At 45.7% G+C, this 14522-nt stretch overlaps 1 long non-coding RNA gene across 2 annotated transcripts in view; it reads left to right on the top strand.

Annotated features, from left to right (window-relative positions):
* Nucleotides 1-14522, top strand: part of LOC119171457 (uncharacterized) — a 198486-nt gene that overhangs the window by 75870 nt on the left and 108094 nt on the right. For both annotated transcript variants that reach the window (XR_012894976.1, XR_012894975.1), the window contains exon 3: nt 14291-14362. This is a non-coding gene — a long non-coding RNA (uncharacterized LOC119171457). The remainder of the gene's footprint in view (nt 1-14290; nt 14363-14522) is intronic.

Here is a 14522-nt window from a genome sequence, read left to right as displayed (position 1 = left end):
ATTTTTGCTTCTCTTTCTCGAGCTACGGTTGTGCGACTCGCAAAGGAAATCCTCATTCCCTCGGGGAACGCTTGAGTAAGGCTGATAACATTTCTTTCTGTTATACCTCTTCGCGGCGTAAGAAAAAAATGTGTTGTTTTTAATGTTGAACCAAGGCTGCTGTTTCATCTCTGTGCAGTGAGCCGTTGCGATAGCGAGTCCCGCGAGAGAGAATGCAGAAGAAAAAAATTTTTTTTAGATATTTTCAAACTAGCTTTCACATATACCGCTCGCAGGCTGTTCATCTCGTTCTGTAAACTATTGCTACGCATTGTATACGCTCGAATGCACAGGAAAGAACAAGGAAGCCTCTCGGGATTATATGTCAGGTGAGCGGGCTGAATCACGCACCATATACACGAGTGTAATGTATTAGCGATGGATGGTTTCTGACTTCGAAACCTGTTGGTCTTTTTTAAGGTTGTGCAATAAGAAAGCGGTGAGGGGATCACAGTGGTCATAATGCTTCGAATTCATAAAAAAAAGAAAGAAGAAACAATACCTCAGCCTGAGACCTTCCTTGTTTACCGAATGAAAGGATTGCCCTCTTTTCTTTTCTCTATCTCACTCTTTTACTTTTGTAGTATACATATATGTACCCTACGCCCAGCAGTTAAAACTTACAGAACGTTGACTCAGCAAAAAAAGAAAGAAAGAAAATGCGGATTTCTTTTCTAGTATAGTGCTCCTAATTTAGCTCATTACTGCATATGCTGCAGTATACCAACTGAAGGCTGAAACGTTCATTTGGGAGGTTATGCTGCCAGGCAAAACCAGGATATGGCTTTCTAGGACATTTCGTGTCCGCAAATTTTTCCTGTTTTGTATACGCGTATACCTGGGGTCCTGATACCCAATTAATTCAAGTACGTTATGCGTATACGTTAATTCCCAGAAATACTCAGTTCTATAGCTCATAAGTATGACGAATACATCGAATAAGTGCATAGCTTGTCACTGTCTATAGGCATTCAAACAACCGCCGAGAGAAGTGAGTCAATTCACTTAATGAAACATCAAGTGGCGATGGGTCTCCAGTGTTCGGCTGTATACAATATAAGCCGTGGCATGGACCAATATAGTCGTCGTATATGGACATTATGCCACGTGGGCATGGAAAAATGTTTCCGGCTTTCAAAGTCATTGGATGTAACGAACTTGGAAACTCTGGTTGTATCTGTTGCAGTGTTTATTTTTTCCCTTGTCATCACTTTTTTATTTCATGTGCCATAATTTAAAATTAACGTTTTTCAAAGTTAGCTTTATCTCCAGCACTATGCAGTCGATTCTGAAAAACGCTTCAAGGGGTGGTTTCGAAGTGTGCCTCCAATTTTATGTGGCTTCACATCGTTGCTCGAACAATAAGTTCACGCGAGCGCAAAAATAGCTGCAAGGAAAATTATGTAAGACAGGAGAACGATTAGCCGTGTCTGTGTGGCCATTTTGAATTAGTAGCATCTCGAATTCTCCGTCAAACCAGAGCGCACGAAGGTCTCTGTCATTGTGAGTGACAGAACGAATACCTTTTATTCTAACCATTTTCGATGTCATGTCAGAGCGCCACAAAAAGGTCTAATTAAGTCTGACGGGCTGCACAAACTGTGGGGGCAGCCCCATTATTGAGCGACAAATGATTAACCTTATATCTGTCTTATAAGTGAAATAAGATAGTCTTCTTTCCACTATATAAATGATAAAACGTAGGTGTGAGTTATGATAATAGTGTAGCATATATATACTAGTACTGAGCATCTGGATGGTGTTAATGGAAGCGTGACACCAGATACTTTGTAAGCGAGAGTGAACGAGAAAGCAAAGATGAGTAAAAACTCAACCCTATCATCAAAACACGAACTAATCAAGTGCTGTGGACATAACTTTTTAATAAAAAGATTTTTAAGTAAAAGTAAATGAAGCGCTTGGCCTTAGCGGGCTCATCGTCAATTTGACAGTGTTCTAAAGTTAGTGTGTGCAGTTACAACCTGTGTGAAGTTAACCTGTAGCCTCACGCAGTGCCTGAACTTACCTATAAGAAGTTAATGACGTTTATCGGTGAGTTATGTGTTTCGAGACGCCATACGTCGACGAAAACGATTTTCCTGCAGCTCATGCAGTTCCTCTAATCGAGCTCCTCTAATGTATACTAGCTTCGCGGTTTCGGAGTTTACGTTTGTCGCATGTATTTCCGTGTTAACGATGAGTCATACGCCCATAGCCTCGGCTGCGACGCGTGTCAGGGATAAACGGTTTGCAATTTTAGCTCCTTCATTTAATGATGTTTGTTGTTATGGTCTTTTACTCGCTCTCTTAATTCTTTCACGTTATAATCTCAGTACAGGCGCAATAATCATTAGTCAGTTAGCGCACTATAATATACGTGATAGTCCGCGCGCGAATTTCCTCAATCTATTCTGTTTCTTGTTGTATGTAGGTTGCTGCAGAGGACGTTAGCAATAGAGCCGTTCCAATACCTGTGCGAGATGTAAAGGGTTATATGTACATGCACGTGAAGTGGGTACAAGCTCAGTAATTACCGACACGTGCGCAACAGCGCTTTTTTTCTTTGTAGTTGCGGTTTCCTGTCAGCTCTATATGACCTTGAGTCACCATTGTGTCATGCTACTTTTTGGAAGGAAAGAGAATTAACGATAAACGAGAAACCAGACAAAGAAGGACACATACGGAACGTTTTTTCGCGCTGTTTCCTTCCAATATGTCGTACCAACTGGCGCGAACACGCCCAAGCAACTACTTTTATAGATGCGACCTTCGTGCTGATAAGGGGTCTTTAACGCGCTGAACGAATCAAGCCCGCGCAATGTTTGAGCTCTTGAAACGATGCTGATGCCACGCCACTCACAACGGGCTGTCCATTTATGAGGCAGCAGTGGCTTCCGCCTGAACGCCATCAGTCGCGCCTGGATGGATAAGTGGTGCCGAAACTTTCTCAGTTCCTAATATTGAAGCACACTGATGGGATAATGCAGTGCAGGCAGTATGAATGTCGTGGACAGGGAGGCAATACTGAATGCAACTACGACATACAACTCTGCCCCATGTGTGGGATAACAATTGCACAACGATGTTTATATATATACCAAACCCCACATATTAGTCAATATATATACCAAACCCCACATATTAGTCAATCACATTAGGGCTAGTGCTTGTGTCACCATACGCTGCTGAGAGAATGCCAAAACGACAGACCAAATTTTTTTCTCTTATTTGGAAACGTTCATGTTGCAGCCTGGTGATTTTTGCTCCGTCGTGTTAAAAAACACCGCGAAGTATGGAATAAAATTGCGTGGCTTCTCAGTTGTGCTACCCTATACCGTAGCACACTCAACTGTAACTTGAGCCATCCCTCTAAGTATAAATGGCAGGATGGCTCAGGTTACAGGCATGCAACACCTTGAGATCATCCTTGTATACACACGGCTATAAATTGTGTACGCTGTTTATACACCTGTTCAACGAACTTTGTTGACGAAACTGTATAAATTGAGAATGAAATTCCTAATTCTTTGGTCACGTGCATGCGATTCTTGTTTCCAGGCGTCATGTTTCCCATAATCGTGGGCTATACAACCCTGCATGGTCGCTCGCTCTGTTCCCATTCAACTCCCTTGAATGCATCCGTCTCATCTGGCGCGATTCATCTCGCAGGAAGCGAAGCTCGCGCCCCCAAGCGAGACAAAAGGCGACGCCTCTTCGCAAGAAGACTAGTGAGATTCTCGCGGGGGTGGGCATTCCCGTATCGCTTGCTAATGTTAGACGGAAGTGGATCATCTATCTCTGCCAAATCAGCTATACTCTGTCTCCCTCGATATCACTCCTTTCTCGCAACCTTTCGTTTCTCGCTTTTTTTTCCCCTCTATAAGCATCTCGTCTGGTTTTCTACTATTTTTTTCGTGCATTTCAGATAGTCATGCGTCATTTAGCGGTGCCAGCAAACGGATAAGTCGCTCCTCTGTCGGGAAATACGCATTCCGCGCTCTCAAAAAGATGAAACACTCATCACGATCCAAAGCCAGGATTACACAGTCAGCTCGAGATGTCCAAATGAAGGCTGGCTAAAAAAAATAAAACGAAAAATGAATGAGACGATGAACACGAAAGGAGGCAGAGAAAAGTGCGCGCAGTTCGCGAAATGCTATATCCACTTAAGTGAGGGGAAAAAAATTGAAAAGAAAAAAGTAATGCATCGTGACTGAGAGTATAGTCATGCTAAGCTATGCAAGCGTTGTAGACGGAATGAAAAACAGAAAGAGGAAAATGAAAGGGTGAGTGCATATGGTCGGAACCCTTTTCGCGGTCGGCGGGGCTTCAGTTCGGGCCCTGCAATATATCATCTCGCCAACGCATTTTATCCCCGAGCGACGTGGCGTCGCTCAGGTCTTCCGCTCTCGGCCGAGCGGGGGCGCCACGTTTCGTGGTTTCCATTGATGAGGATGTAATGGCGTCGGCTAAGCAAGCCGTCGTTCCTGCCTTCTGCAAAAAGGCGGAATTTTGCGGCCGGTCTGCGGCTGCGTAGGGAGGTATGCTTCACCGTATACACGCTTGCATTGCGGGGATGACGTTCACGTGTAGATCGCTTTTTTTTTTTTAAGCTTCCATCCAATCCTTTACTTTTCGTGATCCAAGTCGAATTAGGAAATCGAGTATTCTGGGATTCTAAAATTTGTACTCCCCGTGTCGAGGAACCTCGAGAACTTTCTCCGTGAAATGAAAAAAAAAAAGTTTTTTTTTAGCCCAGGGGACCTGAAGTGAGTGCGAAATTATTAAATTCGTTATGAAAAATGGGCCAGATCTTTTAAAAAACTATCAGAGAGCTGTAGTCTTATTTTGTGGCGTATTATTAAATATATATTTTCTTTAGCTGCCTTCCTTTGTAAACGTACGTAAAATATGTACCTCGTAACATCTCTCGAGCACAAAGTTTTGCGAAAGTGGCGTAACTTCAGCGCTCTGGAGGGAACGCTTGCAAATGAAGTTTAAACGGGCCCGCTTTATCAGGGAATGAGGGAAAAAAGACCAGAAAAAAAGAGGACCAGATCATGTACGCCCACACGCTCAGTATGCTTGTTTCTTTACTTTTCAGTAATGTAAAGCGAATCTCCGGTAGCTATTCTTTCGTGAAGTGTTATTTCCTCTGCCATTTTCAGTCCACCTTCGCTAATTCTAGGATCAGGGTTGGCTCCATTTTCTCCTATAAACAATTCCGACTAGGGTAGTTTGCTTGAAGGTGCATGCCATTCTATAGCTGAAATCACAAATGATTCGGTTCGATCGTGCTGACTTCCTCAGGCTGACCCGCTTTAATTAATTAATTAATTAATTAATTAATTAATTAATTCAACCTAAGCATTTGAAACAAATTTCACTTCAAGAATCTGCCGTTTAAAGACAGTGTATGCACAAACAGTAGCTACCGAACATGACATCTATCGAGACAGATTACTATACAAGAGGAAAGAACTCTATACTAATAAAGGGGACTCCGAAATTAACAGAGCAGACATGCCTACCTAAATGAGACCTTAATGCGCTTTAGCAAGGATCGTTTCAGAAATGCATAAATTCTTTTACTGTGAAATCATAAGAAACAAAGCCTGCATACTTGTGAAACCGATTCGCGTGTATACATGCCGTATTATATGTCCGCGAATTTCTTTGCATACACGTAGTGTAGGCAATCTTTCTGTAACAATTGTGAGAAATAAAATTCGATTGAGTTCAATTCACTTTTCTAATGTTGTCTTTTGGGATTCGTTCCTCAGTGCTTGCAGTGGGCTCTATTGCTTGATTGACAATGTCAGTGGCAAGCGCTTATAAAGTTACTTAACAATAATATCCGGGATTTTTACGACCCGAAATTTAGAGGTGATTGAAAGACGCCCAGGCTCTTTGCCGGGATCTTTTTTTTTTTTGGGGTGGGGGGGGGGGATAAAGCTTACTTGTTTATGACCTTGAATAGCACCTAATTCTATTGTTCGGTCTCGGTAAACCCCCCCCCCCCCCCTCTATTCGAAGTTCGGAGGGAAGGCTCTAATATCGGCCAGTCATGTTGCTGGACATATTATTAACAAAAAGGACCGGCCAATCACAACAACCTTTGTAATTTCAGCCCCTGATCGGTGTAGTTGGTATAACTCGTGCGTCAATGGCATAACTGTTTTAAGTGCGTGAATACCGTGAACATGCTCGAGTACGATGTGGAGTGAGTATTAATAATATGTGTGGTCCCACACCCAAACACATCGATATGATTATGAAGCCTGCTGTAATTATGGGTTCCTGAGATTTTGTATTGGTGGGTGGCCTCGTTACTCCGTACATATATAGGAAACATTTTATTTTACGGCATAGGCTCTGAATTTATGTTTACCGGGACAGCAGCGCACGAGCCTATATATCGGAGGATGTCCTAACAGTTGATCTGACAGGGACTCTGAGTGTAACATCCGCTAAAATCACGCAACACCGCAATCTGTTCTCGGTACAACGTTTTGCAGCTGTTGCGGATACATAGCTGCAGCGTCGAGCAGCCTCCGAGATTTCTGACGTGCCCGACGTGGAAGGCGGTGTGCGGAGGCTGCTTCTCGCGGTTGGAACACATGTGAAGCTTGACCGTGGATACAGGCGCAGTTCGCGGGCGTTACCTGTTTCAAGTAGAGCCAGGCCACGACAACGATGGTGCATGATGCTGTGCGCGTGTATTACACGATCACTCTGTTGAGAGTTGTTACCCACTGAGAGAAATAAGCAAGTCGTGTCGCCACTACGGAGGTCGCTAGCCGTTTGATTCCGTTGAAATTGAAGGCAGCCCGATTCCGAGAAGGCTGCCATACGCCCACTACAATTCCCTGCGTGGTATACGATGCGGTAAAGAACGGCGGGGGTGGCCGTATCTTTATGACGGGGGCGGTCATCGTCAGCGACATCGCAGCATTTTTGTAAGGTGTCTGTTGGTGCGTATATACAAAGATAAAGGTCGAGTGAAACAAAGGACCGGCCTGTGACGTCTTACGTGCGCGTATATCATTTTTTAATATTGTTTTTTTTTTGCTGGTACGCTTCGCGCGCGCTATTTCTCTTGTTTCCCGCTTTCCATTTTCCTTTGCTGCTTTTTTTTTTTCGTTCTCGCCTGGAAAGCAGGGAGCGATATTAAAGTTTTCGGTGTCCGGCGCCGCGCAGCGGTTGTGGGCGCTACGTATATAGGCACGCACGAGCGCGCCTTCGGGGTTTCATCGCCGCCCCGGCCGGTGGGCTTTCCCTCATGGCAGTGGGCCGATCCTTCACAAAGCCTCTGGGGAATGCAAGATTAATCTTGCCGATCGAATCTAAATGGAACGCTTCTCCTTTCTTTCTTTCTTTCTTTCTTTCTTTCTGTCTTTCTTTCTTTCTTTCTTTCTTTTTTTCTCTCCAGTCGATTCACATTTTCTTCCACCTTCCAATCTTACTTTGCTTATTTTTTTCTTCCTGTCACGCTCAGCTTCATTTCTCAAGCCGTCGAGTTTTCTAAGCTCAGCTCTCACCTTTTCCTTCTTTTTCTCTTCGTTTCTTATCTTCCTCGCCCCGTTTGTCCTTTTCTGGCTCTCGAATAATCGCCTTTTTAATCATATGTGCTCTGTGTCGCGTAAATCATATACAGCTAGACAAACCTCCTTCTTTTCTAGATCAAGCGTCTGTTAAGTGTAAAGAAAAGTTTCGGTGATGGGTGTCTTTTCACGCGATGCACATGCGTCTTTTCTTCATTAGCGGTCTCTTTGTGTGTTGTCTCTCATTAATGCTAACGCTATCTGAATCCAGCTCTGTTGCATACAGTATTAGCATGTTTGAAGAGAGAGAGAGAGAGATAAATGGAGAAGAAAGGCAGGGAGGTTAACCAAGCTTGGCTCGGTTGGCTACCCCAGACTTGGGGTTGGGGAAAGGGGGAATAATAGAAAGGAAAAAGATAAAAAAGAAGAGAAGTAAGAAAGAGAAGCATGAATAGTCAGCTCGAGACTACACAGCACGGTCTCAGACTGTTCTTTCACAAGCGGTCGTGTAGTCCGGTGGTTCTTAAGAAGTACAAGAGAGCTTTCGTGGCTTTGCGCGTATGGTGAATCGTCGGCGAAGGTCCCAGGATCTTCTCTTCTGTGAGCGGCCGTGAATCCAGCTGACAGAGCTTGGCTTCCATAATACGTCGTTCGGTCTGGTATGCTGGGCAATGGCATAGAATGTGCTCAAGCGTTTCCTCGCAGGCGCAGATGTTGCATGCCGAAGCGCTCGCCATTATGAGCATGTTTGAAAAAAAATGAAGAAATAGCAGGACCTGAATTCACAAGAAACGTTCGTGGGAGATTCGGTTGAAACGTGATGTCTAACACGAATACCCCTAACGAATGAAGTCGGCGGCCAATGGAAAAGAGCATTAACGCAAAACTTCGACATTAAGGCTTCCGGTTCCGTGAACCGATATTTCCTGTCCCAGTGCACTCCACACGTCGTTCCAGAACTTCCGCTATTGTCATTTACTGGAAGGAAGTTACTGGAAGCCTCATGCTGCAGTACTGTTTTTAATTAGATTTAGTGCGTTTCTGAATCTGTTCAGATATAAAAGTACACGAAGATATATTTGCCTAGCGTTTATGCAGTATGATCGCACGAAAATTCGCCGTGGACGACTGAAGTTCTGATGGTTCGATGGTCCTTCAGCAAAGTAAACAAACTGACATGTGCTCGATTGTGCTGAGTAATATGTCGGTTATGTTAATATATTCCTATAGCTATTTCCGTCATTCACAATAAGATGAGTTTGTCTATGCTACATCGAAATGTTCGCAATTATTGACAGCGGCCCACGTAACAACGACACGAGCAATTCGACGATGGTTAATAGATGAAGCTTCTATATCCAGAAGCTTCGCTAGTAATTGTCAATCGTACAACGTCGTAATTGACATTATCGAGTCGACAGGTTGCTCCAGCCGGCAGGATTTTCCCGCCTTTTTACTCGTGGGAGGATGCCTCAACAAAAAGCAAAGGTAATACCGAAACTATAGATACAAAGGTATCACTCGCGATCGTCTTCGAACGTCAGGTGCACGCACAGTATATCTACACAGCTTTATAAATGACAGCCAGCACGCTCATCTATCACGCTCGCTTCGATCATCTTCTTGTTGGTATCCCTGTTTACGCGGGAACGTAATAACAAGCATTGCGTCAGAAGACAAAACAAGCAAAGCACCCGACGATGTGACGAGCCGAGCAAGCGTCGGAATGAGAAAAATTCCAAGTCTCTCCATGGCGAACGCGTCCATTCATCGTGACTGACGAAACGTATATATATAATTCCGTCCGAGATAGGTTATCTTGACTGAGTGCTAACAGGGTGCCTGGCGTGATAGATGTTTCCCGGTAGAAGGTGCACGCCGCCTTGGCGCGCCCATATCCCCGTCTCGGCTCGTTGGCAGCGGCGCTTTCGACTCTTCGGTATACGCGATAGAAACAATCAGATCAGTCTCGGGAAAACGGATCGCTTCTACTTTTGCACCGGCCCCGCTCTTTGCCCTTTCTTCAGGCTACGTCTTCACTGCCCTTCTCCTTCTCCTTTTTCTCTACACCTCGGTCTCACCCGACACCCTCACTCTTTGCACCTGTAAGCTCTTCTAAGCAGAGATATTGAAGCTGCTACAGTGTGAAGCTCATTCCGCAGGCGCTTGATTTTTAGGTCCTGCCTGTATGTAATACGGCGCACGGTCAAGTAAACAGGTTACGAGCTGTATATGCGTCAGTGCCCGACTATCTGTTTTCCCTCATCGCCACATCAGCCTCTACGCCCTCTACAGGCAGCCTCGCATTTCGCCTTCATTTTTAATGCTTCGCATGTCACCAGTATACTGCGGTATGGGGTGTGCGAGTCGCGGTGCCTTTTTACGGAGTCTCTACAATCTAAGCATTCCTATAGATACGGGGGAATCAATTTAAAGCGTGAGAGAGTGGTATAGAAAGTATAAAACGACAACCGTGGTTTCAAGGTGCGATCCAGTGCCGAAAACCGGCTGCTGTACACTAAGTCCTGCCATGTCTTTGACTCCCGTCGCCCCTAAAGAGGCTTGGCCTGCATTCCTAAAAGCGAGTATTTACTACTTAACGCTCGGGCTGACTCTGTGTGCTGCTTCCGTTTGAAGTGACGCAACGGCGCTTGTGTTTTCAGTTTCGGCGTCGTTGCTCACACGGACGCTTGATATATCGCGACCTTTTTTATCTCCCGCTGGCTTTATTACAATAAGATACAACGTATCCACAGTTTATGCGAAAATCTAGCATGCACAACGTCATTTGTATGTTTTATCACTGGGGGCGGAAGTTACGGTATAAGATTATCGGTGGAGCGAGCGATTTTGAAAGACTTCCTTCATTGCTTCCTGTCCAATTCGAAAACTTGCATAAGTATCACACTCTGTCATATTATAATCAATAATTGGCTGCGTTCAAAGTGTGGATTCTAGCTTCCAACCTCAGGGGGGTTCACTTTTGCTAAGCCGAGATGACGTTCCAAACTGTATACGACATGTGCGCCCGTGCACGTAAGGTGCCCACACCAACGCCTTGCCATCTTCAACAGCACGGCTATCGTTCATCTTTGCAAATTGCCAAGCGCGCTATGCTAAACACTAGCGAAGACGTCGCCCGTGTCGTCCAACGGACCAACAATAACTCGCCACTCATGCATGTTTTCTACACGGTCCCACACGATTCGCGAGTGGCCGATGCCAATCAGTCGACTCGGTTTTTACGTGCGCAAGGTTGTTGGCTTGCGGCAAAGACCAGTCATATTTCGGCGCCCGCCTCCCCGCACCGCTTTCCCTTCGAAAATATGATTGGTGAGCCCGGTTCGCCCGCCTCGGAGATGTTTGCTCGCGCCCTCAATGCCTCATAGGCCAGTTTTCTTCGTGGGGCTCTCGCTTTTCCGCGACGGTTATCCATCATAACTGCGAACTTTCTGACAACCCGCCAGACTGGTTAGCGCCTTCTCTCTCTATTCGCTTTTTCTTCTACCACACTCTCTCTCTTTCTTAGAACCCCCTCCCTCGTTCCAGAGTTTCGCTTCTCATTGGCGCAGCATCTCGCTCGATCCGTCAAAATCGCACAAGCTCCTGACAAGTGATTGAACCTGCCTCGTTTGTTTAAGTTCCCTCCCCACCCACCTCAGTTTTCGATTTCCAGCGTTTCCTCTCGTCTGACCTTCGTTTCTCGTTCCGTAGTTCCGTCTGTCAAGAGGGTGGAGGGTGGGGCTTGAGACGAGGTTTTCAAGCTCAGTGTTCACTTTCGCCGCTGCCGTTTTTCTTGGCGCTGCGGACGCTGATCGAGTGGGCACCGACGCGCGCGGGAAGCTTCCGTCTTCGTTTCGCCTGTCGACGCGGGCTGAACGGGTGATGGAGAGGGCGCTTTCTTCTTTTCACTCTTCTTCGCTTCCAACATTTGCTCGTCGCTTGCGAAAAGGAGGAAGACAAAAATAGTTTAACCCAGCTTACTACAACAACAACTAGTACTGCTAAGGGGGGCCGCCGATCGCGAGGCAGGGAGATATCCCAAGGGCACTAACGGCTGGCGTTGTGTGATGTGGCGGGAGACGAGAAGAAAACAAGTCTCGGGAAAGAGGAAAGCTGGGAGAGGAGGAAGGACTGCTTAGAAAGGAAGCACTGTCGAAGGCCCAGCAAGCCGTTGCCGCCAAAGGGAGCCTTGTGTGGGTGGTGGGTGTAGCTGTGTGCGGACCTGCCAGCGGCAGAAGCAGGGCCCGTCGCGGAGACTCCCTGAAAGGATTCCCGGAGGGTTGTGCTCCTTTCCTCGAGACCCGATTTCTCGGCGTCGCACCTTCGGCTGTGCTGGCCGGTCTACCCTTTCTTCCCGAACGGCCTTCTCCTTTGCTCCCTGTTTTTTTTTTCGCCTCGGACCTTCTTTATTCCCGTCCGCCACGTAGTATATATATCCTGCCGGGCCTCTTCTTCGCCTCCTTTCCCCTTTCTTTATCTGGACCGGCGAGACGGATGGGCCCCGCTGTCTTGCTGTCTTGCCCACGCATGCACCGCTGGGTGCCTCGCACTGCCTGCAGGACCCTGGCTTCCCTTCTTCCTCGGCTCTCTTCCGATGCCCCGTCTTTGTGGGCCTCCTGCCGGCCTCCCTGTATTCTTTGCCCTCCCGAAAGGAATGAAAAAAGAAATGGCCCCTCGTTAGGCCTAATGAGAGTTTATTGATCAGTTTGGAAACGCAGCCGGCGCGCTCCTTTTCTGGACCCGTATAGCATCCCCCCCCCTCCCGTATACTTCGCTTCCTGTACAGCGTCGCTGCGCGTGTCTATATGCAGTGCTACTGGTATTCTGCGCTGCCGCAGTGGGCGCGGGACGCGGTGAGTAGTGGTCTGTGGAGGGGCTGTTTCTCGAGACGGATCTGCGGTGGCGACCGCTTGGAGGTACCTGGAGTGTATATTTGGTTAAGGAATGAAACAACTTGACCGAAAGTACTTTTACAACTTCTCAAATAATTTTACTAATTCTATGTGCTACTGCTTCAATACTGTGATTCGCGAGGAAGGCATGAATCAGATATGAGGTGCCTTGCGCAAAGAGGTATCAGCTTCTTGAAATGGCTTATAAGCAGCGAAATTGTCTTCAGCATTGACGTTACTATATGCTTAAGTTGGCCTAAGTGCATGTATCAAAGGCTTACCGTGGGCGTAACGGTCGAGTTGCGTGTTTAGTATGTTGGGCGTTAATTAATATTCGTCGAGGGCGTATGCGTGGGTGGAAGGGGTTGCTTATCGCCTGTCTGGAACAGCGAAAAAGATGGTGCCACCGTTTATGGAGGAAAATGACTGAGGGGGAAAGGGAGGGATGTTAACCAGTTTGCCATTGACTGGCATTGTACTTTGTACAGGGGAAAGAGATAAGCGAGACGGAAGAAAATAGCGAAGAAGAAATTAGGTAGGCTAATAATGGCTGTAATCCGGTGCTTACTATGATATATGAATGGAATGCCCCCTTCTTGCTTTAAAATAGAAGCAGTTGTTGTGTTGACGTTGAAATTAGAATAAACATGTAAGAATAACGCTAGCATGGTTTCTTTTATTCGTCTTCAGCTTGTAGGTCCTGACGTTGTTTCCACTTCGGCCACACTTCAACAATTTTTGTTCAGGTGGTCAAACTTTATCCTTATGTTTCCATATATAAAGCAGATAGGATGGAGAGGTGAATGAAGGCAGAGTAAAGAATATTCATTTGCTGAGCACTACATGAAAAGTTCCTGCAGCATGCAGTGACTAAAGCCAGTGGCGGATGCCAGGAGGTGGATGGGGTGCTTCAACCCCACTCTCCCCTTCAGCCCCGAAATCTTTAGATTTTTCGGTGTGTATACATGTACATACATACATTATTAATCCTGTCCCGCCTGAAGGGCTGGATATAGCCAGGAAATTAACTATTTTTAGTCTAGTTTGTCAGCTATAATAATAGCAATTTAGCCGGGACCAGACTAACGGTGATATATACAAACACGTGCACCAACATGCATAAACTGGATCTAGGCCTCCCCTCTGCCCCATAATATAAAAAAATGTGTATGGCTGCGCCTCTGACTACACTCTTAAGGCCTGACGAGCTAGTAGCGTCCTAAGCGTCGAGTCATCCTGTAGCGGCTTCATTTGTTTTGAAAAGTGATTTGTGTAAAACTCTGTCAATTACTTTTACTCACTGCAAAATTTAATCTACGAGCGATTGGTTACTTACGTTAGGAATGTATTCTTAAGAAAGAATTCGTGGTTCCGTCCATTCCCCTTCTTTGAGTTGATAACTCTGCGCCAAATGCTAAAGTTTTTACGTTTCAATTTCCGGACCTAAATGCGTTGACATCAGTTTCATATTTCACGCAAAGTTCATAATTAAAGTATATTGGTCAATTGCACAAAAAACAAGCGTCTCCCGACATGCGAGTACTTATAGGTAAATAAATAAATAAATAAATAAAATAAGCAAGTAAATAAATAAATACACATGAGCTTTTATAATATTTGCTGGTAGTGTTTGCCGAGTGAATTAATACCGGGAACTGTCGGCAGTTAGAAATGCATCTTAAATGCATGCCACTTTCGCCGCACTAAGGAAAGAAAAAATTAGTAACAGACCACGAGTAAATGGCTCGCGCTGTGAAAGCCTTAATTCCTTCGCTCGTCTGACTGGCTATCGTTCGCAACTTCCATTTTCAGCGGGCGGTTCAACAAGCCTCCGATAGATGGCACCAGGAGGAGCGGCAACTTTTTACTTCTCGAGACCGAAAGGTAAGCATGTGTGGCGGGCTGCTTCTTTTGACCGGGTTTTCGGCGGGATTGTTCTTTCCTGGCTGAAATGGGCGTTGAAACAGAGTTGCGGAATGCTTTTCACTTTAGAGATTGCAAGTCGAGAGGCCTGTGTCCTTCGGACATTCAAAACAGGCGCCGA

Source organism: Rhipicephalus microplus, chromosome 4 (assembly GCF_043290135.1).
Source record: "Rhipicephalus microplus isolate Deutch F79 chromosome 4, USDA_Rmic, whole genome shotgun sequence".
In the NCBI taxonomy this organism is placed as follows: Eukaryota; Metazoa; Arthropoda; class Arachnida; order Ixodida; family Ixodidae; genus Rhipicephalus; species Rhipicephalus microplus.
The sequence above is the reverse complement of the archived record's forward strand: the minus strand, read 5'-3'. Positions and strand labels throughout refer to the sequence as shown.